Genomic DNA, 25,533 nt, shown 5'->3' with positions numbered 1-25,533 from the left:
GGGAGGATCACCAGGGTGAGGGGCCTATAATGAGTGGGGCGCCGGATGGCGAGATGCTGTATCTCCTTTCCTGTAACTCCTTTACCCCCATCCTATCAGATAAGATACGAAGGAACTATAACCCCTCCATTCCTACATGAACACTTTCACACGGACAGCTGCTCTGGGAGAAAACAGACTAATACCTGTGCACATAATCTCCCTCTATCACTGGTTCTCCTATGAATCTGGCTGGGTTTACCACTCGGCACCTGACAATTGTAAGGAAGGCATGGTATCAAACAGTGAAGACAGACAAGTGGTTACAGTTCAAGGGTGTTTATTGAACTTAAATTGGGTTTGAAAAATGCCTATCTAATCCTAAATCTAAAGATGTGAGCAAGCTATGACCATCAAATAATAACGCAGTCCTAGTAGAGGCTGTTTAAAATAAAAGAGCCTATACTAATAAACCTATTGCCAATCCTTACTTCTAAATACAAATGGTGTGGGAAAAAATGTTATACAAAAGAAAAGTGTCCAAGAAATTATATGTCAGGATAGATGAGCCTCTAGCTTCCCTTCCCCACGTTTTCAGCATGGGACAAGGCATCCATTGAGCTGCAGAGGTATCTACTGCAGAAGCAGGTAAAAGGACAACCACCAGTGAAAGAGGGAGATTATGTCCAAGATTACACCAACTAACACGGTGTATCATTATGATGTACCCCATGTCAAGGAAAATGCACTAGGAAGAGGGGGCAATAGTTCACTTAATTGATGGGTCATCATCAATAGATCAGAGCACAGGTGAGAGGCATAGTGGAACAGCAGTGATGAAGGCAAGAAAGAATGACAGCAGTGAGAAAGTGACAAGCACAAGATTGCCAGCGCATTTTTCAGTACAAGTGGCAGAGTTAGTAGCTTTGATTTTAGCACTTAAAGCTAATAGGCATAAGATGGCAATAGCGTATTCCGACTGTCTTCAACAGTGCACTCAGGACTGTCACGATGGAAAAGGAGGAGCTTCTTATGTGCAGATGGCACACCAGTATTGCCATGGTGAAGTGCACATTGCACACCAGAGGTGCAGACTTGATTTCTGGCAGCAAGGAGGCCACTGACCTAGAAGTAAAAAGAGCAGCATATTCTCCAGACATATCTGACATTGCGACTGCACCAAACACATACGTGCACGCAACATGCTTATGAAGGAGTGCTTTAATACGCTACCAATGACACAAATTATCAAGTTACAGGGGAAGGCACCACAAGAAGAGCAGGACTTGTGGAAAAGAAAGTGGTGCGCATTTTCCCCCCATAGATTCAATGTGGCGGCAGGACAGCACCGGGAAACCAGTTATGCCCCTAGGGCTGCGTACAGTAACGCTAGAGCAGTTGCAGGACTCAGCAGAAACAACAAGGGAATGTCTTGAAAGTACTAATTTCAGACAAATGGTTCGTCCCTAACTTGAGTCAGCATATCACAGATTTTGCTATTAATTGTCTGATCTGTCAGAAATTCACTGCTGGCCACAGCCAGAGAACGGTCAGTGGAGCAATAGCCCGTCCCACAGAATCATTTCAGCATTTGCATATCGACTATGTGGATATGCTCCAAATTTGCACTGGCTAAAGCTATATGAGAGTAGTCGTATGTCCCTTACTGCGATGGATCGAAGATGGTCCTTGAACACATCCAGATGCCATCTGTGCAGTGAAGTTCCTCATACGTGAGAAATTTCCAAGGTGGGGAGAGTGCAATGTGTTAGGTTCCGACACAAGACCACATTTTGTAAATTAAATATTTAAGTATATCACCATCATCTTGGGGATAAGGCACACATTCTCATTCACCTATCACCCACAAGCAAATGGAATTTGTGAGCACCTCAATGGCCTCTTAAAAGAACAAATTGCCAAACAAAAATAAACTTTGAAAAATAAATGCTTACATTGCCTTCTTCTAAACCTATTTGCCTTATGTAATCAACCAGGCTCTGACCATCACCTGACTCCACATGAGCTGGTGACTGGATGCAGAATGCATACTCCCATTGCTCCTCCCACACAAGCTCACGCTGAAAGTGTTGTTGTGTTAGGGCAGGAAAAGCATGATTGTTTGACAGCTATGATGACATCTCGTAAATGTATGTCTCGACAGGTGCAGACGCGGCAGAGGGGTTCAATACCATGATAAAGCTGACCCAGACAAGTTGTCAAAGCCTCTTTTATTGCATCTTGGTGACAAGCTGTTCTGCCTACATCTTATTAGGAAGTGACTTAGCCACGCTTCCGAGGAGCTTAAGCTATGGAAGCTGTTACTACATTGGCAATGAAGGCTGAGGGGAAACCTGTACCTCGGAAAGACCCCCCTGTCTGAAAATACTGAGCCTGAAGGTGAAGAAGTTCAGGGACCCCAGACAAGATCAATGACAAGAACCAATCAGCAACAAGAATAACAAAAAATGCATCGAGATTTTACATACAAGAAAAGTTGATCCAACATCATTTAATGAAACTCATGGTTGGAAGTTAACAAAAAAATATATATGTTACCCATAGCCATCCTGTTCTTCTTGGTCTTATTGTTTTTTGTAAAAATGTATCCTTTTTTAGGAGTCTGGAGCAAATGCCACACATTATTGCTTTTTAACCTGAAAAGTACATTATTCTAGAAAGAAATTTCATTTAACGTTTAACAAGGTTTTTTCTGTAAACACTTGCCTTTTAAAGAAACAAAAGAGAGTTTTCCCAGGACGGGAAAAATGCAGTTGTTAAATGAAATAAGATATTCTCTTTTAACAAGTAGGGGGAATAATGCTCCTCGTTATCTGCAAAAGGTAGACATGTTCGCTATTATGATCACATTGTGATCATATTGAATTCTTTTTATATTTTGCGGCCTCTATTTTTTAAAATCTTCAATGCAGTAAGAGAACTGGTCAATTATAATGTAGTTAGACCAGTAAACATGAGCATAACTATAATAACAGTGGCAAATTAAATGACACCAGCACAATTCCATGTTGTGAGCACACAGATTAAAAGACTGAAAAGTGTGCTAGATGACTCAAGGCACTTGAGCAAATAGATCGATGATTCTTCCCATTTCACCAATAAACTGTGGTATAAACACATCGCCAGAGTGGGGAGAGAGACATCTGATGAGAGTTATTTTGTACGATTCCTCATCCCCTACGCCATGAGTGCTTCCATAAATACATGCACTCTGCACTACAAGTGGGCAGTTTCAGGGTAGGTGGGCCACTTTGTGATGGATGACAACGTTCCCTTATGAGGATAGCTGCATAAAACAAATGTCCATGATGTATCACACTACAACACAAAATAAGGTGCTGTAATATACACAGGAAGGCACGAATAGAGCAAAGGTTAAAATAACGGACCATAAGTTGTTACAATGCATTAATGCAGCAGGGAAAGAAATACTTTGTTGCTGGGAAAGACCCCCAGCTACTAATTTACAGAGCAGTATTTACCTACCTCAGAAGGCTGAGTCAAAGGGATGATGGGCTGTAAGGCACACACAATTCTATCACTGCCAGTAGAGGTTTGCAGAATGAAAACAATACATGCCTCAAGGAATGGACTGAATCTGGGTAGAGGATGAAGCAGGCCCCCTACCCATAGTACCCGTGAAGAATGCCACCTTATGCTTCAGAAATATGAGCACAGTAAAGGTAGGGGGAAATACAGGGTGCAAACACATTTTTGATGTGCCTGGCATGAAAACAGGCATGGCTGTATTAATGGACTATTATTGGGCCTGTGGTTCAAAAGCCTACATGCAGCTGCCTGTGAATTAGGGAGGACAGTGGTCCCTGGTGGTGATATGTGCACCGGCTTTAGTAGTACCGTAAAGTGAGGTGCAGATTCATGATTTCCCCAGGATGAATGCACACAAAGCATAAGAGGTCCCTCACCCATGAACGCACAAAAAGGGATAACTATAACTCGGCAAAGGCACATCACGACATACCAGATGAGCACAAATTGTTCAGTAGGACAGAGATGTTCTTTACATCCCTCTTTACCCCCGGGCTGCAGGCCAATAAGAATGCCACATGGTTGCAAATAACCCGATGAGAACTGTTGCAGACCATAAATACGACTGTAAAAGGCTTTAACGCCTTAAGGGAAGAGCCAAGAGCAATAAGGCTCATGACACTCCAGAAGAGATACATCGTCGATCTGATAAAGGCTATGGAGAGGGGGTGTGTGCACAAACATTGGGCCTTCTTGCAGCACATAAACAACCACCCACGATGAGGAAAAGGGAGCCCTCACAGAGGCAATAACCACCTTGACAGAACTGCACACAAAAATGGTTGAAGACAATGCAGATGATAGCATTAAACTACCTGTTCTCATGCGTAGCAACCTGGTTAGTTAATGCATTCAAAATACTAGTGGCCATAATGGTACTAGTACTATTAGATTTCTGTGTTCTAAGAGTAGCAAACAGCCAATGCAAAAGGTAGTAGGAATGAAAATAGTAATAAACTTGGATACTCTTGTGCATCAGTATACACATGCAGATGAGTTCCCCCGCTCCCAGACAATCTAAAGCCCTATTGCACCTCCAGGGTCAAAATGTATATATCCTCAGGACCCTCATAATTACACCGAGCACTGCGTGTATTGTGATTCCAATGGGGAGTGCTGATACATGACCTGGATTCCAGATGAGTATGAGACGTGGAGGTAGCTTGAGGTGGGTGACTAAATTATGGATAACCGAGGAGCCCTATATAGGGGAGAGCAGAAGGAAGAGTGTGGTTGAGGAATTGACCAAAGGCGGGAATATTGGGAGGCAGATGAATGCGTCATCTCCGACTTCTGCACCTCCCCTGGCCCAATACCTCACAGGTGAGAAAGATTACTCACTGAGGCAACCGTACCACCCTTAGCCCAGGCAGGTGCAACGGGACATAGAGACAATTGAAGTTAACGATGGCAAAAGCAGTCAACCTAACATTGTAGCAGTAACAAACGCATGCATTAGATACGAAGCACATATGCACTCTACATGAAGAGCACCTACAATAGGTAATATATGCATTTATACATGAAGAATATTGACATAGCATCCACAGACATGAAGAACTCAAACATTGCCAATGTATACCTTGAATACAGCATGAACGATATGTGAACAGCTCACTAACAGAGACGTAGTGTAGTTAGGCAGCAATCGTCTTAACAATGGAAGCCGCAGCGTGCTTTTAAATAAACAAAGGCCTCAAGACTTTGGGAGAACTCCACATGATGAATCCATAGAAATAGAAAGCTATTCAGCGCTCAGGAGGTAGCTGGCAATTAGAGCCATGGTTAACATGAAATGGGGAGGATAGGCACGGTGGAACGAAGGCACGAGTTAGAAGTTTACAAGACACAAGCAGGATACACCCAGATTAATTAAAAGCTTTGTAAGAATATAACCAGTCTTTGTTAGCCAGGTGCAGTAATAGAGTAAGCTAAAAGACTCCATGAAGGATAGCTCAATAGTGTCCCTGGAGGCAAGAGAGCACGCAACGCACAAGTGAATAAGAACTAAAATCTCAATAAGTAGGCAGTAATTACATTTCATACACGGTCTAGTAGCATGTGACCCATAATTGGAGAACACTTACTATTCATTAGAAGCCAACATAGACAATACACCTGCAGTACTCCCTACATGCACACACAAAAACGAGGTGCCACGCAAAGTCAAATACAAAGATTACTTGGTTTAATGGCCTGAGAATGAGGGATGGTAACTTCTTTAATTGAACAAAGGACAGTGCACGGGCCTCTCTCCCCCTACTATCTGTCTGGTTCATATCTTGACGACCTGTCAAGTGTCCATGGTTGGGTAGCATAGAGCTAGACTATCACAATCCTTAATGTCATGCCACCCATCCCTCGTCGGTTAGGTGATATCATTTTACTTTTATCAATATTGGGGTGGTTCCAGGTGGATCCCTTCGATATGTCTAATACAATCAAATATTTAACCCTATAGAAGGCATATGTAGCTAAGCTCACTAACCAATCCCCAGTACCCATAGATTTTTGTAAACTGAAATTATGTTATGAAATCACTGATGTCACAGTTGTAGTATTTAAGCTGTTGTTGGTACTTCGAGTGTCACACATTTTGACTGCTTGTATACTGTCCCTGCTTTATTTGGTTGACAATAAAGCTGTTCATGCCATGCACTTTGTTTACTCCTTCATTTGAGTCTGGTTTGGATTTACTCCAGTTCCTTTGTGTCTCTTTGGGACATTTTGGGACCATTTTAACTCAACAGTAGTTAACACCCACTGATCGGAGGTGATATCTTCCCATGCGTGGGTGAATGATGTAACTCGACCTCCTACCGGAGATACACTGGGGAAACCCTGATGGGTAAGTCATTTATTGGCGAGATTAGGGGAGCCTCTGGAGGATGCACTTCTACCTCTACCGTTGCCTCACCTGAACACTCAGTGTTGTGAGGTTTGATCATTAGACGAAGCACCCAGTGACGAATACCCAGGGGAGGAACTTGTGGAGAAACCTGATTGAGTGGGTCTGGAGTAGGCCTAAGAACGAAAGGAACGCCAGGTGTTAAACACACTGCATTGAACATATGGCCTACTGGAGATTTGGCTCAAGGTCTTTAATGTGTCATGTTCCTTTCTGGCTGTCTCTAAAGCTTCATCTACAGCCTTTGCATATAAGACTGATTCTTTGATAGGTTTATTAAATAGAGTGGCTTGTGTCTCTGGTTTGAATCCAGAATTACAGAGCCGTGAGCGTCTTCTTAACAAAGAACCTTCCGCAAGGATTCTACTCACTGTCTCTGCAGAGTCAAGGGGATTTTTAAAAATATTATGTGTAATTTGTCTACCCTCTTTAATAACCTTTTGTAACTGAGACCTTATGGGCTCAGGGACATTATCCAGATTGTTTTGGAGTAACCCCCATTGAACATTGTTGTAGGTTGCTAAAAGAGTGGTGTTTATTGGCAATGCGTGTTGAGTAGGTGGCTGAGGCAGTGACTCTCTTCCGTAAAGCATAAAGCTTTTTGCACTCTTTATCTGGAGGTGCCTCCGCATTAGATAATGGTATGCCAGCATGTTTTGGGAGTTACTACTAGTGAGTCTGGTGTCACATGGTCTTGAATATACAGAGGGTCAGTTGATGCAGGTTTAAACATCTCTACCCAAGGGTTAACCACCCATGTGAGGGATGGTGCGAGTAGGGAAGGTGCAATTTATTTCTTAATTGTATTTAATAAGGGAATAGATTGGCTAACAGCTTTCTTTTCCTTTTAAATGTCTTATACTAAATCAGGATCTGAAACTGTTTCCCGTGTTAGAATCTGGAAGCGTTCTGCTGCGTTTTTAAGCAGACTATTAAAGAGAAGCTGATCATCTATGGGAGATGAGTCGCCGGGCTGATCTACAGGATCATTGTCCCCAAATATGAGGTCTGGCTCATCTAAAGTATTGTGTGTGGGAGTAGCTGGCCACGCACCCTGATCAGCGCCCCCTTGCCATGCACCTTGACCTTTATCCCTTGGTCCTGGTGATATATAGATTACCCTGGTCATCCTGAAATATATTAGATGTATCTTCAGTAACATCAATGAAAGGATGTAGAGGAGAATGGTGAAGTCTGGGAGACTTGGGAGGTGGTTTACCCTCTTCCAAAAGAAGTGTTTTTGTTTAATTGGGTTTTTCTCCATAAAAGTGACAAACTCTGTCACGCTGTCCATTGTTAAGTTCAAATATCTCCTTGGACCATGTACCTGTCCTTGGGGTTTCAGGAAGAGGAAACACAATGTCCTCTGGGTCTACAGTGTTCTTATGATGTAGGGATTTAGACAATGTTTCAGTAGCTTTGGTATAATCAGAGGAAGTTACTGGTGTAGTAAGATCTAGAAGCATGTGTAGGTAGATGTTGTGTTTTTGTGTCCCCCCCCATTTTTTCAACTTAAGCGTGTTTCAACAGCCATTTTGATCAAAAACGGCAGTTGATAGGGTTTATGCATGGCAACATGCATTCCCTTTGTTTTAGAGCTAAGCGCAAGTGGGAAAGCGCAGAGGGCTTTGAACGTGGAGGTGTGATAGCTTTCAACAGATGTTTTGAAAAAAGTGTAATTGCTGTTGAAGCCCCTTTTGAGGATCCCATCGAAGGTTGGCTTGGGGTTGTGTGCTTATGTGTACGCACACGTTTGTCTTGGTCGCCAGAGTTCTTTCCTGTAGCAAAGCTTTCGGCTTGCCTGATGGGGACAGGCAGGAGTCAATCGACGACTCCTGTATGTCTTTGGCACCCGAAATGGAGCCATTGCTGCCGAGCTCCTCCTCGTCTGAGGCAACAGCACCGGTTGGAGAGTGAGATTCGGCCTGCAAGGCATGGGCCACCCACTGCTTGGTGCGCCTCTTTAAGCGTTTTAGGTTTAAAGAGTTTACAGGAATTACAAAGCTGTTCCTAGTGAGCGCATGCAAAGGCAATTATTACACACTCGGTGCTTGTCTTTCCAAGGAAATGTCCTATTACAGGAAGGACAGAACTTAAAGGGCGTCCTTTCCATTATTATGTGGAAAAGTAACGTCAGCAAGACAAGACAAATGTGAGTAGAAGAGAAAATGGAAAGAGGCATTCTATATGAAAGTATGAGAAAGCTAAAAAAAAGGAAAAAACACTCCCTACTGCAAAGGCTGAAGCACAGTGAAGGCCGCAGATAGCCGTCGAGAAGACAAAGTCCGCCGAAGGCTTCTGACGTTAGTCGCTGAATCGTTGATGACTCGTTCATCGAAACAACCATCGAGATAACAATATAATATTCATAAACTGCAATATTTATCTAGTAACACTGCTACGAACGCTGCATAAAGCGACCAACCACTTTAGTGGATAAAAACAATACGAAGGACCTCGATGAGTGAAGGATCATGGGTACAATACACGTCACACACGGATAGTATTACAAACACGCCCAGTCGACGTTCCTTTTTTGAAGTTCGAAAACAAAATGCAATACTCTGCACCTACCACTTGATGTTTGCCTATCCTAAGCATGTGATTCTAAGCAGATCCATAAGCCTCAGAAATATGTTTTACATTGAGAGTGTTGTCTGATAACATTACCTACTTGATTCATTTTTCTAGTGTGTTTCTGGGCCTATAATACAGTATTTTTGCACTTACTAAGTGTAATCATTGTGTATTTGTATGACTCATTGTGAACCCCTGACTCCACTCACTTCTCCAGGGACTTTGCCTTGACCATGCTCCATGCTCCCTTGATTGATTTGGCTGAACGTACAGAGTTTCCCTTGTTCACTATAACTAGGGTGGCCTCTTAAACTCTGCCCACCAGGGCAGGGTTTAGAAATCCATCTTAACACCAGCTAAAAACATTGTATAGTGGGAATCTGAGACGTCTCATCAATCTGAACCTCTGGAATGATCACACTGCTCAACCTCAAGACCAGTGCATCAACTCAACCGTTCACAGCCTGGGTCTTTAAAAAAACAAAACTAAACAAAGCAAGCATCGCCCCACACACACACCCCTACCTACAACCACACCCTCAATTCCTGCAAACCACTAAAAACTCAAAAAAGTGCCAAAAACAGCAAAGATAGTAGAATCAGACTGGAAGAAAGGAAAAGGAAAGAGATGGAATCCTCCTTAGTTTAGTTTTATTTTTTTATTTGTAAAGCGCAGCCGAACCCTAGGGTAACGGGGCGCTAAATCTTTAAGATCAACAGTAGTTACAGAATGTTGCACATACAAAGGAGGGGAGTATAATACAGTACAGTGAATGGTTTGAGGGACCTGGTTACAGAGTAGTCCGAGGTGAAGTACAATAGGTTGTGACGGGACCAGGTTACAGTTTGGTTCGCTGCAATCAATACATATATTTAAGCAAGGTAACAGATAACAGGCTGACTTAGAAAAGACTTAAGTGAGGTGATTGACCCGTTGGGTATATTTAAGTGCTGTGGCCAGACTATTGTTGGGTTATGAGCAGTTTCTTGACTTTAGCTCCAAATGACCAGAATGAGATGTCGGCTCCGATTGTCATAGGTAGTGCATTCCAATATTTAGCTGTCAATACAGGAAAACTTGCTCCCCCTGCAGTTTTCAGGTTGAACTTCGGTATGTTGAGTAGGTAAAGGTAGGGCGATCCGATTGGTCTGGAGGAGTACTGTCTCGTGAATTTGTCTGAAGGGCAACGTGGGACTGTTAGGTATAGGCATTTGTGTGTAATAAAGCCTGTATATTAGTCAACTACAGACACAAGGGGAATCCCATCCCCACACATCAGGAGACCCTCAATAATCCTTATACCATGATAACTCTGAAGCATCCGCAAAACCCAGCCACTATAAACAGCCTACCATCGCACCAAAGACACAAACATTAAACGTAGATACAGGACACAAATCCAACCCAACACCTCACCCACTGCAGCAAGCAACCAATTTACTACAAAACCACAACTGCAAGAACAATGTCACATCACACAGTTCGTCACAAGACAACCCACAACAACCACAGCCACGCCACAAGGCTGCCTAGATCCCAAGAAGAGGCTACTCACTTTATCAAATCGGTAACTCAGAGGCATGGAAAGCCAATGAAAACAAACAAGAGGTAGCCCTATCACCACCAACACCCACCTAAAAATATCAGGCACCTGATGCTTTCTGATCAACACATGCTCAATCACACCTCAGATCATTTTTACCTCCTTACCAATGATATATCTCCAATCATCCCAAAAAGTCTTCCACCGGGCTATAAGATTAAATGGGTTACATGTGTTTTTATTGCAGAAAATTCACTGCAATATTAACACTTTTTTTTAGTGATGCTGTCCACCCACCCCAAAATGCCTCACCCAAACCTCCCCTTGCAGTAAAATAAGTGTGTTAAATTCTGTGGTGACATTTCTGCATTAAACGTACTGGATACCAAATAAAAGTGCAAACCATGGCACTAAATGAGATGGTGGGATAGCACTAGTCCACAGAGTCTATATAAAAGTCTCAACAATCTGTATCAACAGCATCCCAGACTTTGTATAGCTTGCACTTGCCTGCTCCATCTCTTACACGTCATTGTTATTCTTCCTCTTCATATGCAGACCACCTCCCTACCATCCTATCTTCACTGACAAACATGCAGCTGTAGCCACAAACTTCTCTCTCTAGCTTAAGAAAGAAGACAATCCATCACGGATTCCCTCATAGCGCTACACCCCAAACAAATGGTTAATTTATTCTTAAATGTGTTTATTATTATTATATAACAGTCAACAAGGTAGCAGTGATTGTACAGCACATGGTTAGGCATATGACCGAATGCAATAAAATAAGACAAAGTTAAACAAAAGTAACAAAACAACAAACGAAATTAACTCTCCAGGCATGTTAACTAGGCTCTGATACAGAGGAGATGGATCAGTAATTACAATGGCGGCAGTGCATTATCGTGGGTTCTGCACGGTGGCAAACAGGGTGACAATGGAACTAGTTAAAATCAGGTTCGTAGAGTGGGGTGGAAACAACGGGAACTTATATTTACACATGATAAACACAATTAGCAGGTGGCGGGGTGCTCATGGTCGCTCATCATCGGATGGGTGAAACATATTGAAAACAAGCACTTTCCAAGATTCATAGGAGTCCCCAAGGGTTTCATCTAAACAGTGTAATGATCTAACACCCACGTTAGCCTCAGCATCACTCCAAATTTCATTTTCACGGCACCACTGTTGGTATTGTGGCCCCTCAGTTGACTTCCAGGACATAACAATGTGACATTTAGCAAGAATGTAAGCTAAATCCATTAATTTAATTATATGTTTTTATTTGCCGTTCCTGGAATATGCGCCAAGAAGGCATTCCATTATGCCAGACTTTCAGGAATAGCGATTAATAAAGACAAGTCCTCCCTATTCCCCCTAGGTGATCTGAGATGGGACCCCGCCCGGACCAGCTGCCAGACTTGGGGCTCACATGGGCACTGCACTCTTTTCTATATCTGGGAATAGACGTGTAACACAACACTACAGACACACACAAACTCAATACACTGGTGGCCCTCGATAAGACACAAAGCCATGGCCTTCTGGAAGACCCTTTTGTTAGGAATGATTGGGAGGGCGGCCCTACTAGAGATGACAGTATTGCCACGCATGCTATATTACTTTACAAGCATCCCACACAATATACCCAAGGCCTTTTTTACACAATTGAACACAATAGCAAGAGAATTCCTGTGGGGTGGACAGAGGAATAGAATTGCGCTAAATACTCTGCAGAGGAACTATGAAGCGGGGGATATCAGAGTGCCGGACTTTGAATGATACTACCTTGCAGGGCAATTGCAATTCGTGGTCAGATGGCTAGGGGACGAACCGTCAATAGACAATACGTTTCCAGCCGGCAGTGAAACAATACTACTTGAGAGAATTGATGTGGATCGATAAGTCCCTGAGCAGAACCCTTCCCAATATGGTGAAATTGGACCTGACCATGTGGAACAAAGCATGGAAAATCCAGGGGGAGCAAAACACCAACTCCGCGCAGATCCCCCTAGCGGGACTAGCTGGCACGGACATGGGTACACTCACAGCATACCGGTCCCATTGGGAAGCCAAAGGTGCAGCGCAAATTGGAGACTTGCTAAGGGAGGGTCAGTGGGTGGGATTCCAAAAGTTGATAAAGGATCATGACATATACAGTGCCCATTTCATACTACATAACCGGATGGTTCAGACAATCAAAAAGAAATGGGTAGAACTGTCAGAGGAGAAGGAACCAAGGGAGGGGTTGGACATGTGGTATGATGTATCAGAAGGGGGGTCACACCACGGTCTCTAAACTGTACGAACAGCTGCTGAAATCTAATAATGAGCGGGAGCTGCAATCGAGAGGAAGCTGGGAAAGGGAGCTCCACAGGCCCTTTAACGACCAGGAATGGTCCAGAGTCCTGCGATACCCCAAGAAAGTGTCCAGGAATGCAAGGTTTAGACAGGCACAGCTATACCTCATGCACAGAGCATACCTTACACCATGGAGAATGACTGTGATGGGGGTTGGGTGACCCCAGAGCTGCCCACGTTGCACAGCGGAGGAAGCGGACATGCTACACATGTTTTGGACCTGCCCAGAGATAAGTATCTTTTGGGAGGGCATCAAAGAGAGGGTGGCGGGAGTTGGCGGAATCCACATGCAGGCATTGACCCCAGAGTCCTACCTACTGTGCCTCTTTCCGAGAGGAGACAAACATAGGACACATGTCTAAGATGAAGAATTTGGTGTGCATTTTGGCAAAGCACCGTATAGCAATGACATGGACCTCCAATTTGGGCCCGAATATAGACTCATGGTGGGCCGACCTCCATAATAGGTGATAGCGGAGACAGCAGTGTGGACTAGATCGGTTCAGAGGTGGGAGGGGGGAAAGTGGACATAAGATACTTGCACAGAATTCCCTGATATAGGACCTGTTTGGGAAAAAGGAAGAGAGCATTACAAATGACCCCGGAAGCCCTGTAGATCGTGGATAAGTGAATTCGACAAACAAACAGATTTCCCTGACATGGAGAAGGATAATGGATAGGGACCCGAGACTGGAGGGAACGGGTGGCCACCGACCAGTCCAACACAGCAACAGAACCGCACCATGACGAACGATGACACAGAGCGGAATCCACAAAGGAGTGCCAGAGCGATTGTTATGTTTTTGTTGTTATTGTTGGTTGATGTTGTAAAACAATAAGAGTAAAAAATTAAAAAAATAAATAAAAAGAGGCATTCCATCGGGTCCCAGTTGTATCTAGCAACACCCGCCCTTTTGCGGGTTTGTTTGATGCAGGACCTTGCACTTTTACACAATACCAGAACAGGTGGATAAGATCTGTGTCATCATGTTGGCGGTCATATATGTACGATGGAGCACATTTATTGGAATTAGTTTAAAGTGAACATTTCACGATACATTTTTAGGAAGAATTCGCACTGCCGCTCCTTAATAACAGTTCCCAAATCTGATTCCCCACGCAATTTCAATTTAGGGCCTTGGGGGTTAGGTCTGTTCAGCAGGCAGCCATATAATCTGGACACCGGCCTCCAACTGTATACATCAGGGCTAATAGTTCAGTTTTTCCGGCTCAACAGGCCACCCGCTCCATTTACTTCTAGCCACAACCACCACTTTCATGTACCTTAGTAATTGCCCCTTGGGCAGGCCAGTTTGTTGGGCTAGGCTATCCAGGTCACTAAATTTACTATATCCGAATATATCTCCCCATGTGGGGACACCCCATTCTTCCCAACGCCTTGCAACCTTGAGGTCATCTCTATTCTTACACACATCACCCACTATCAGGACATTGGGTGAGTAAGGACACGATACTTGAAGTAGTTTCAACGTCCTGTACCATATCATCCTGCCGAGTTCCATAAGTAATGGTAAGGAGTTCATGAAGTTGGTCAGGAGCCACAGCATGTCATTAAGATGGGCAGGAGCTGCCAATTGCTTAAGAAGCAGCATTTCGGAAGTGATATCATCGGATAACCATTTGGTTATAGAGCTGGGACGCCAAGTAATAGCATTCCAACTTAGGTCGCTGCACACCACCTTCTTTGTAAGGCAGGCACAATACTGTAAGGGTGGTCTTATGTGTGTCGGCCTGGGCCCCATAGAAATCTTCTATTCAATGTGTCTAATAGGTCAAAGAAGGGAGATTTAATATAGTAGTGAATGTTCGCGAAGTAATACAGAAATCTAGGGAGGACAATCATTTTGATAATTGCTGTTCTACCCATGAGTGAAAGCAGTAATCGGGACCAAAAGGACAGATTTTTTAAGGCCCTTCACCACCCCAAGGGTGTTTGCGAGTGTGCGTCATCCAGTGCATGCATGATTTGAACGCCCAGGTACTTAAAGGAGCTCGCCTCTCACGGGAGCCCCAGATCCGGCATAGCGGTTTCACTCACCCCACAAAGACCAGCCAAAGGAAAAAAACAGGACTTCTTTCTATTGAAGGAAATCCCAGACAGTGTTGAAAAATCCCAAACCATTGGTAGGTTGTGTTGTGGTTCACATAGATAGAGCAGGACATCATCGGCATATAGCGACACAATATGTCTAGAACCACCAACTATAATACCCGCATTCAAGTATTCCTGGCGCAGGTAAACCGGCAGAGGTTCTAAAGCCAATATATACAGCATGGGTGACAACGGGCAACATTGGCACATCCCTCGTTGAATATCCCACACTTCAGATATTTGTCTACCAGACTTGACCTTACCAGTAGGCGAGGAGTACATCAGCCTCACCCAGCAAACACAACTCTCTCCTACTCAATGCTCTGCAAGACAGCAAAAAGCCATTCCCAATAAAGAGTCGAAAGCCTTGATCGCATCAAGTGACACCACTGCACACTGCTCCGCACAGGTATTAGTCTGTTCAATAATATGTTGTCGCCTACTGAGGTTCTGGGTGGTGCTACGGTCTGGGACGAACCAGGTTTGGTCAGTGTGTATCATACGTGCAATAACGTTACCGAGCCGCCCCGCTAGTACTATAGTAAGTATTTTCACGTCATAATTTAACATAGCCATGGGGCGATATGAGTCACATCTGTCCATTGATTTCCCAGGTTTGGGTATGGGAATCACCAAGATTTCTCTCATGATAACTGGGAGCACACCTTTAGTATAGGCTTCTTTGTAAACCTTATTAACACTGGAGCTAACGTAGAGCTATATGTTTTATATAATTCACGTGGGAGTCCATCCCTACCGGGCATTTTACTTGTAGCAAGCGAGGGGAACAAGTTACTTACCAACTGGTAACGTTCTTTCGACTGGATGTTCCTCCAACGTATTCCTCCTCTTTGACATGTAATGTCCACAGCTTGGCTGCTTCGGATATTTTTCAGCAGAGGGCGCCCTGCGTCGATGGTGTTGGGTTGATGTCCCTTGAAGGCCTCCGTTGAGGGTGACGTCATCGGATGTTATAAGTAGCGCGCACAGTGGCCGTAGCCTCAGTTTATGTTTTTCCCCCCTCTCTTCAAGTAGCCGATGGGCCCATAGTACAGCGCTGACTGTACTCAGCCTTGTTGGAACAAAAGCTGTAATAGCATGGACAATTCTTAAGAGGGGTAGGCTGGGAGGCCGATGAGGAATACGTTGGAGGAACATCCAGTCGAAAGAACGTTACCAGGTGGTAAGTAACTTGTTGTTCGAATGGATTGTGTCCAATGTATTCCTCATATTTGACAGACTCCCAAAGCAGTATCCATGATTGGAGGAGGGAGAACAATTTAGACATACCCAATTAAATGGCAGAGTAAAGTACAGCCTTACCAAAAGGCAACATCCTGAACATGGGAAATAGCCAGTGAAAAATGCTTTACAAACGTGTGTATGGAGGACCACGTTGCAGCATCACAGATGTTCCTTACAGAGACACCCCTCTGCAGGGCAGTCGATGTAGCCCCTGGTGGAATGAGCCCGCAAGCCCTCAGGAGGGTTCTTGCCAGCCAATCTATAGCATTCAGAAATGGTGAGGATGATCCACCAAGACAAGGTCTGTTTAGAAACAGCCTGGCCCAATCAATGTCCAGTATACCCCACAAAGAGCTGGCTGTCCACTCTGACTTTGGACATTCTGGAAAGAAAAAAGCTTAAAGCTCTCCTCGGGTCCAACCTACGTAGCCTTTCCTCTTCCTTACTAGGATGCAGAGGAGGATAGAAGGCAGGTAGCATCAGAAACTACCTTAGGCAGGAAGGAAGGATGTACTCTCAATACAACCCTGTCCTTGTGGAACATAGTAAAGGGTGGCTTAGAAGAAAGTGCATGCAACTCGCTCACTCTTCAAGCAGATGTTATCGCAACCAAGAAAATAGTCTTAAAGGTCAACAATCTCAATGGACAGGAGTGCAAGGGTTCAAACGGAGTACCCATCAAAAACTTTAAAACCAGGTTAAGGTCCGAAACCGGCACCTGAAAATGGGACGGTGGGAACACATTCGTGAGCCCTTTCAGAAACGGAGTGATCAATGAAATCTTAAAATAAGAGCATTCTTCGGATGAGCGCTTAAATATTGATAGCGCTGCTAGGTAACCTTTAATGGTTCCCACCTGAAGACCCCTGTGTGCTAAAGAAAGCAAGAAGGAGAGAACCTCCTGAATTGAACACTGAAAAGGATCAATATTCTTTCCTCTGCACCAGATGCAAAACTTACGCCAGAGGCAACAGTACAGGGATTTGTTGCTAGACGCCAGGCCGAAAGCAACACCTCCATTACGTCATCCGGGAGGTCCCAATCCTTGTATCTCAACCTTTAAGAAACCATGCATGAAGGTTGAGCGTCTTGACCTCTGGATGGAGAACTCTACCTTCCTCTTGCGAGAGAAGGTCCTCTCTTTAGGGAAGACGCATTGGAGGACAGATGAACATGTCTAGAAGGTCCGGGTACCACGCTCTCCTGGCATAATCCAGAGCAATGAGGATCATGTGGGCCCAGAACCTCCATAACCTCCTGAGAAATTTGAGGAATGACGGGGAATCGGAGGAAACGCGTTCAGAAGCGGGAATGACCAATCCACGACTAACATCTCCTAGAGCTCCTCTCGGAGGAAATTCCCTTGAGCAGTGCCTCTTGCACTTCCGGTTAGCACCGGTCACGAACAGGTCCACCTGCGGGGTTCCCAAAAGGGCGAAGATCTCTTGAAGGACTTCGTGAGCTAATTCCCACTCGTGGGAGACTGCGCTCTGCCTGCTCAGAGCGTCCTCCGCCGTGTTCTCCTCTCCAGCCAGATGAACTGCCGCTGGGGAGATTCCTTCTCAAATTGGCCAGAACCAGAGCTGCATTGACTCTCTGCACAGAGGCAGTGACCCTACACCTATACTCTTGTTGAGGTAATGCATGGGGCCACCGTGTTGCCTGTCATTATCAGGACATTCCCCCCCCCCCCTACAGATGGCAGGAAAGCCTTCAGCGCTAGCCTGATTGCTCTCAGCTCCAAAAAGTTGATGTGTAGTTTGGACTCTGATGGAGACGAACGACCGCTGATGGACAGATCGTTGGCGTGAGCACTCGACCCTGTGAGTGAAGCGTCCGTCACTACAGTTAACTCTGGCCACGGCTACCAAAAAGGTTCTCCCGTCAGAAGATTGTCCTCGCAGGCCCACCACAGGAGATTTTGTGAGACCCTGAGCGGGACCTGAAGGAGATCCAACATCTTGCCTGAGAATTGAGACCATTGTTTCCTGAGATCCCATTGAAGGGATCTCATTCTCAGGCGGGCCTATGGCACCAAAAAAAAAATGCAGGACGCCATGAGGCCGAGCAACCTTAAGAATTCAAAAGCCGGAAGAATCTGGGCCTGCTTAAATTTGGTTACCATATGAAAAATGTGTTCAGCCCTCACCTTGGGTGGCGAGCACTTCCCCAGGGATGTGTCAAACACAGCCCTGATGTACTGGAGCTGTTGTGAAGGTGTCATATGCGACTTCTTGAAATTGAGGGAGAAGGCCAGTTTGTGAAGGGAGTGGTAGGTGACGTTGAGATGATCCAGGGCTTGTATGGGAGAACGCACCCTAATCAGCCAATTGTCCAGGTAGAGGTAGACGTGAATCCCGCCCCCCCTCTCCTGAGATGTGCTACCACCACCACCATGAGCTTGGTGAAGACCCTCGGGTGGAGGTTAGCCCAAATGACAGGACCCAAACTGATAGTGCGAGCCGCCAACTGTGAACCGCAGGTATTTCCTGTGCTTGAGATGGATCTGCACATGAAAATAAGCATCCTGCAGGTCCAATGACACCAACCAATCCTGAAGTTGGAGGGCCTGAAAGATCTGAGAAAGAGTGACCATCTTGAACTTGTCCTTCCTGAGGAACTTGTTCAAGTAGTTGAAGTCCAAGATGGGTCTCAGTCCTCTGTCCTTGGGAATCAAAAAATACGGGGAATACCAACCCTTGTTCCTTTCTGCCACAGGCACTGGTTTTATAGCGCCTTTCTCCAGCAGGGTTAATATCTCCTGTACAAGGAGCGGATCTGAAATCCTCAAAGAGTGCTTCCCTGGTGGATTGTCGTGAGGCCGTTGCATAAATAGTAGGCAGTAGCCGTGGGCTATTGTTTCCAGAGCCCACGCATCCGAAGTAATGGCTTGCCACTCTTCTAGATGCTGAGACACCTTGCCCCTGACCGGCGAGTTGTGACTCAAGGCCTCAGAGCCGTCTTGAAGCGGCTGCTGCAGCACCCGATGGCAAAGAGGCTGCTGCTTGAGCGGGCTTGGCACCTCTACCTCATCCATCACGAGGAAACCTATGTTGGCCCCTTTGGCTGGCTATTCCTCTTGCCCTTCCAAATAAGGAGTAGAAGCAACAAGATTTACCCTTCCACTGTTGTCCGCTAGGATGAAAAGGCTTAGGTTGCTGAACAGTTGCACCTGAAGACTTGGCATCTGCCTTAGAGGTCTGCAACTTCTCAAGGCTCTCGTCAGCCTTGCTGCCAAAAAGATGGGACCTGTCAAAGGGCATGTTCAGAAGTTGAGTGTTAGGGAGAATTCTCTTATAAGGCTAATTTCCCAAACCTAGTGAGTCCCCCAGTAGCTTTGCTGGATTTTTGGGGTTTGTTTGTTTTCTCCTGCTAAGAGTGAGACTCTTTTACTCCCACTCTAAGGCATGATTTGAGGTATGTCTTTGACTTATTATGTGTTTATGGGCTATGGGGTTTCTTTTTACTCCATAGGGTACCATCTGTTTTTCTGTATGTGTGGCACACAGCACCCTCAGTGCAGTACCACAGGGGTGTCACAGTGACACCATACCCTGGGACTGACTACTGTCTCCCAGGGCATGTAAAGTCACCATTGGCTTTACTAGTCCAAAATTGTGAACAGAACCAGTACAAACCATCATATTGTGGAAGTACTGCTAAGGGGTAATTCGATTGCCCCTGGGTCTGTTTGAGGGGGCACTATCCCGTCCCCCCTTGTTGATTTTCTGGCTGGTGGCAGTGGTTACCACGCAATATATTCCACCAGAATATTCCCTATGGGATTTTCCCATTGATTTTAAAACTCACCACTTTTTGGTGCAATGTTAAAGATACCGCTGGTTTATTTATTTAATATTAAATCACCGGTTGGGTCTTTTTGCCAGAACTCGATTCTAAAATGGCGTTTGTCCCCGTCTCTGTATTTCTGACCAAGGTCGAGCCCTTTGTTCCACTATTTTGGCGGGCTTCTCCACAGAAGCCCTCCAAATGGTGCCACTCTGTCTAGGTTCCACAGGAAGGGTGGAGGGGGGAATTGGCACCCTGGACTGCGTTGCCTTACCAACCCAAGTCACGCTCTACTCTAATTGGCCTGGCCGGCTCACCACTTAGCATGTGTGATTGACAGCTAGGCTGATGAATGGGGGGTTTTCTGCATAAAAGCAGGACCTTTGGGACTGGAACTTCAGAAGTCGCCACAGGACCTAAGAATCTGAAGAGGGAAGAAGCTGAGCCATCTGTAACGACGACACCACTGGTGAAGCCCTGCTGCAACTACCTCACCACTTTCCCGACGACAAGAGAAGATCTTCTGCTGGACGAGTCTTCTTCCCCTGAGCTGGTGGGATCAACCAGTTTGCCCTTTTTGTCTTACAAAGACGTCTCTTGTTCGAGTCGCCCGTGCCAAGCACCCCGGCGGCCGGATAGCCAAGCTCACCACTTTTGACTGAGAATAGAAGGACCGCACCTTTTAATCGGGAACTCCGCGGCTGGTTTCATCCCTGTGCAGTGCAACGACTCCACGTCCCCTCCTCGACGAGATCTTCTCTTCCCCTGGTCGTAACCATGAACTTCAACCACAGCCAGGAACAACTGCCTCCGCTGGAGCTTCCTTTCTATTTAAGGTACTGTGTCCTGCCTGGCCTCCCTTTCTACAGATTGCTAAAGGTGACCCTTAAATCCTTGGCTTCTAAACTGGGTTGGCTCCAGGCCTTCTAACTATATCTTTTGAATCACCCCAACCCCTCTTGAACACTCTGCAAAGACTTTCAGTGCACTTTAAACCGTGTGATCGTGGGCACATTTCGCTTTGCTCCATTTAAAGTGGGCCTGGCCTATGAACGTTGGCTCTACAGTATAACCTGCCTTTCTCCCCTTGCTCTGAACTCTTAATAAGTGTTGGGAACTGTTTTATTCTTCTGCTCTGCCTTTTTCTCTCCCTTTAACTACATTATCAGAGTGCCATCTTGGTTAAATGCTCACCTCTGTCCTATCAAATAGTAGTGTTTTAACCCTGACTTGTCTGATAACTATTGAGGGAGGTGTGTATACTTTACCTGACTGTGTTTTAACTTGCTTTTGATTGAGAGTGCTAGTATATGCCCTAAAGTGTGTTTAAAATAAATAATTATATACTTTTTATACAAAGCTCTGGTCAGTGTTTGTTTGCTCTACTGTGTTTTGGCCCTATTGTGTATACTCTCCATACTGCCCTACTCTTCTTGAGAGAAGTCTGACTGCTCAGCCACAGCTACCAGGTAAATCTGGGTGGTGCAGACTGCTACCAATTGGGTTTACTGCTTACTCCTGTAGTCTTAATCTTTTTGCAGTGTTCCCCAAGGGAACTGCTCAGGATTCTGCCTAACATCGAGCCTGCACATCTGGGGCAAAACTCGACTTACGCAACCATGTAAACCTGCGCATTATGGTGCTCGTAGCCATGGACCTGCTGACACTATCAGCAGTATCCAACCCAGACTGAAGGTATTCACACATGGCTGCCTTGCCATCCTGAACAATCGCCAGAAGGTCATCCCTTTCTTCCCCTTTGGGAATGTGATCTGCCGCCGACGAAATGGAATTCCACAGGGTGTGCGAAAACTTTGCCAAGGTACAAGTAGATTTGGCTGACTTTAACGCCATACTCCCAGCTGAAAATACCTTGCGTGCCCATCCATTCACACGCTTATTGTCCCTATCAGGAGAGATGGTAGGATACGCCGCCTTGTTCAAGGTAGCCGTGGATGCCTGGACCACCAAACTCTCCGGAGTGCGGTGAGTGGACAGGTAGCAGGGGTTGCTACAAGATGGGCGATATTTCTTCGCCAGAGACTTAGTCTCCAAGGCGTCCCAATTCACAGCCACCTTCTTTTGCAGAGCCATATGAAATGGCAACACAGGATCGGTAGGCGGACCCTGATCCAAAAAGTCCATAAGATCATCCTGATCAAAGTGCACAGGAGGTCTGGACTAGCCCAAATACTCAACTACTCTCGACATAAGTCATCTATAGGAGGAGTCGGCCGCTTCCCCTGGGTCCGGTTTGCCGAACTCCATTTCAGTTGAAGTGTCAATATCACTTGCATTGTGTAAAGTGTCACAAAGATCCTCCATCCGACTCTCCTCTGAAATGAGGTAGTCAGGCACATTAGGGGTCCCGAACTGGAGACCAAAAGGGGCATAATCCTCTTTAGATCTTTCCTCCTCCTCATAAATGGAACTGAGGGATTTACTCAGCCACAGTCTTCAAAGGGTTAGAAATTGCCTACCTCGGAGGGTCCACTGTCACAGGGACCTGCACTTGCAAAATTGGCTCACACAGCGTTGATGACTAAGCATCAGCGTCATCAAGGGCCTGACCGGGGTTGAAAACCCGACAGGTGCACTCGACAGGCATGGCGCAGATGGCGTCAATGTCTTTGTGGGCCTCGATGACTTTGCCAGCTTCGCCAGTGATGAAGACCTTGGCTTGGCACGTCTTGCGTGATCTCTCAATGCGTTGTCCGAACGGGGCCTCAAAGGCTCCCAGTGTTTATCACGCCGTTTACCCAGGCTCAAGGGCGCGCGAGTATCTGGCGGAGACAGTTCCTTGCCGGCTTCGTCAGAAGGCACGGGCGGAACTGTGCCCTGTTTATGAAAGATTTTCAACATCACCACCTGGAAAGTATCCCACGCCGCCGGGGCCGATGATTTGGACAGGCATACCATTCTTTTCGGGGAGGCGTCTGACTAAGACAACCGATGGTGCCTTTTCCTTGAACGCCTTGACAAGTACGAGTGGTGGGAACCACTCCTAGATCGTGGCCGCTTGGACCTCTTCCTCTGAGGAGAGTCCCCTCTCGACTCATCGGTCGAAAGTCCAGCAGCCCGGGACTTAGACACCTTGCCTATCTTGAGTTTCCCCTTTTGTTCCCGCAAGGCCTTTCCAGTCATCGACTGGCACTTCGAACACGTATCCGTATTGTGGCCTTGCCGAGGCACCACAGACAAACCCAATGCAGATCTGTGATAGACATCTTGGGGCCGCAGTCCTGACATTTCTTGAAGCCTGAGCGCGGGGTCGTTGAGGTAGAAGATGAAGACATATTTGGTAACTTCAACAGTAACCATGAGGCGCGCCGACTTTTACGAAGCAAACACGTTTGCGGAAAAAACAGAAATGAGGCTACGGTGCCGTGCATGCTACTTTTAACATCCAATAACGTCACCCTCAATGGAGGCCTTCGAGGGACATCGACCAGATGCCATCGACGCAGGGTGTCCTCGGCCGAAAAATTTCCAAAGCAGCTTAGCTGCGGACATTACATGTCAAAGATGAGGAATACGTTGGAGGACACAATCCATTTGAAAATTGCTTCTCTGAGCTCGTCCACCATGATAGGTTGATCTAAAAGGGATTGATATGTGTCTGTGAGCCTCAGGAGTGCAATAAGGGAAAGAGTTTCTGCCACGTACCCCAGTGGCACCTATTCATTGTGACTATATAACTATAACTAAGTACTACATGGCAAAGATGTCATTAATCACAAGCTGGGACCGCCATGGGCCCCCACATTCATCGTGAAGCAAAGTAGGTCTAGGGTGTTCTCACTTACAAAGCCACGACAAAATCCTCCCAGGTTTGTCCCAGTCTGCGTGTGCCCTGGTGTTTCGCGTGACATTGCCAAACTTAGACAACCTTTCCCAAGCCTCAAGGCAATGGGACCGGGTCTTCCCTCAGTTTCCGGCGGATGCCCCCAGCACTAGCTATCATTTCTCCTCTAGTCACTACCTTCATGGTTTCCCAAATAGTGCCCCACTCTTCTACACTTCCTACATTGTGCTTTAAAAATTCAGACAGTGAGGTTTGTAACTTGCTTTTGAAGATTTCATCAGTCAGAGCGCCAGTAGGCATGCACCACATCGGAATTGGGGGTCTAGAACTCCTAATGTTCCATGTGATCACCAAGGGGGAATGGTCAGATATCAAACAGCCCACATACACAGCAATACAAATGTCAGCCATCTGTCGAGCCCAATGAAAGGATAGTCAATCCTGGTGTGTAAATCATGGGGAGAGGAGTAAAAGCAGTAACCCTTAACATCTGGATTTAGTTCCCCCCAGACGTCCACTAAATCAAAGTTGGTTAGTGCAGTGTTCAGAGCTACTGTTGCCAATGATAGACCCTGAGGCGGGGGATCTGTCAAGCACAATGTCTGTGACACAATTGAAGTCGCCCCCCAGAGGAAAAAGCACTCGCTTCGAGGTGTAACCTGAGCACACGTTGTACGGACATGAGATGGGATGTTATGATTTGAGAAATATGAATTAACAATACACACTTCAATGTGGTCTAGGTAATCTCTTAGGATCAAATACGGCCCTTCCTTGTCTTTGTCAATTTCTATCAGCTGAAACGGTAGTGAACCATCAATCCATGCAAGCACTCTCCTGGCGTATTTAGAGTATGTGGCACCATAACCTGTCCCAACCCAGCGCTCAAGGACCTTTTCGATATCTTCAACCAGCAGGCGAGTCTCTTGAATTAAGGCTATAGATATCTTTTTTCGTCTCAGTTAAGATTTCACTCGGTTCCTACAGAGGTAAGAACCCAACCTGCGCACATTCCAATGTCAATATTTTAATGGGGCCATGGTCATAGTATTTGCCAAGCAGTCCATACATCAAACAAGTGATCCCATCCCAACCCCCCCACAAGGTGAACAGAAGCAACATCTCTGACACTCAAGCATCCAGGCCAGCCCCCCAGGTTACATTGCAGTGAATAATTTCAAATCACCCTGTCCCTGTTCAGCCGCTTTACCAAAAGCAGCATCATGTGAGCCAAAATGTGTGGAGAAAACAAAACAAGTATTAATACTGACCAAACTGTGTAACATCAACCAGCAACAGTACGTTGCGCAGGCGTTCCTGTACCACCAGGGCCAAACAAGACCTTTGTGTACCAGGTAGTGGGGGCCAGCAACAGGCTGGCACCAATTATTAACTTAGAGCAGGCAAGTAAGACCAGAGGCGGGCGACCAAATGTTGCCCCCACTGAAAGTGAAACTACTCAAGCGGTTATCGGCCATTACAATGCAGCATAATCAAGGGCCCACATTGATATATGTTTCAAAGGCACAACATAAGAGGAAGTAACAGTAGGAGTAGGTGCAATTCTTGAATCTCCCAGCAACCCGCTACTCATAATAAGTGTCCCCCCAGATCTGCAGAGAGAATCGGAAGGACAAGGGCT

Source organism: Ambystoma mexicanum, chromosome 10 (genome assembly GCF_040938575.1).
Source record: "Ambystoma mexicanum isolate Mex_15411 chromosome 10, UKY_AmexF1_1, whole genome shotgun sequence".
In the NCBI taxonomy this organism is placed as follows: Eukaryota; Metazoa; Chordata; class Amphibia; order Caudata; family Ambystomatidae; genus Ambystoma; species Ambystoma mexicanum.
The sequence above is the reverse complement of the archived record's forward strand: the minus strand, read 5'-3'. Positions refer to the sequence as shown.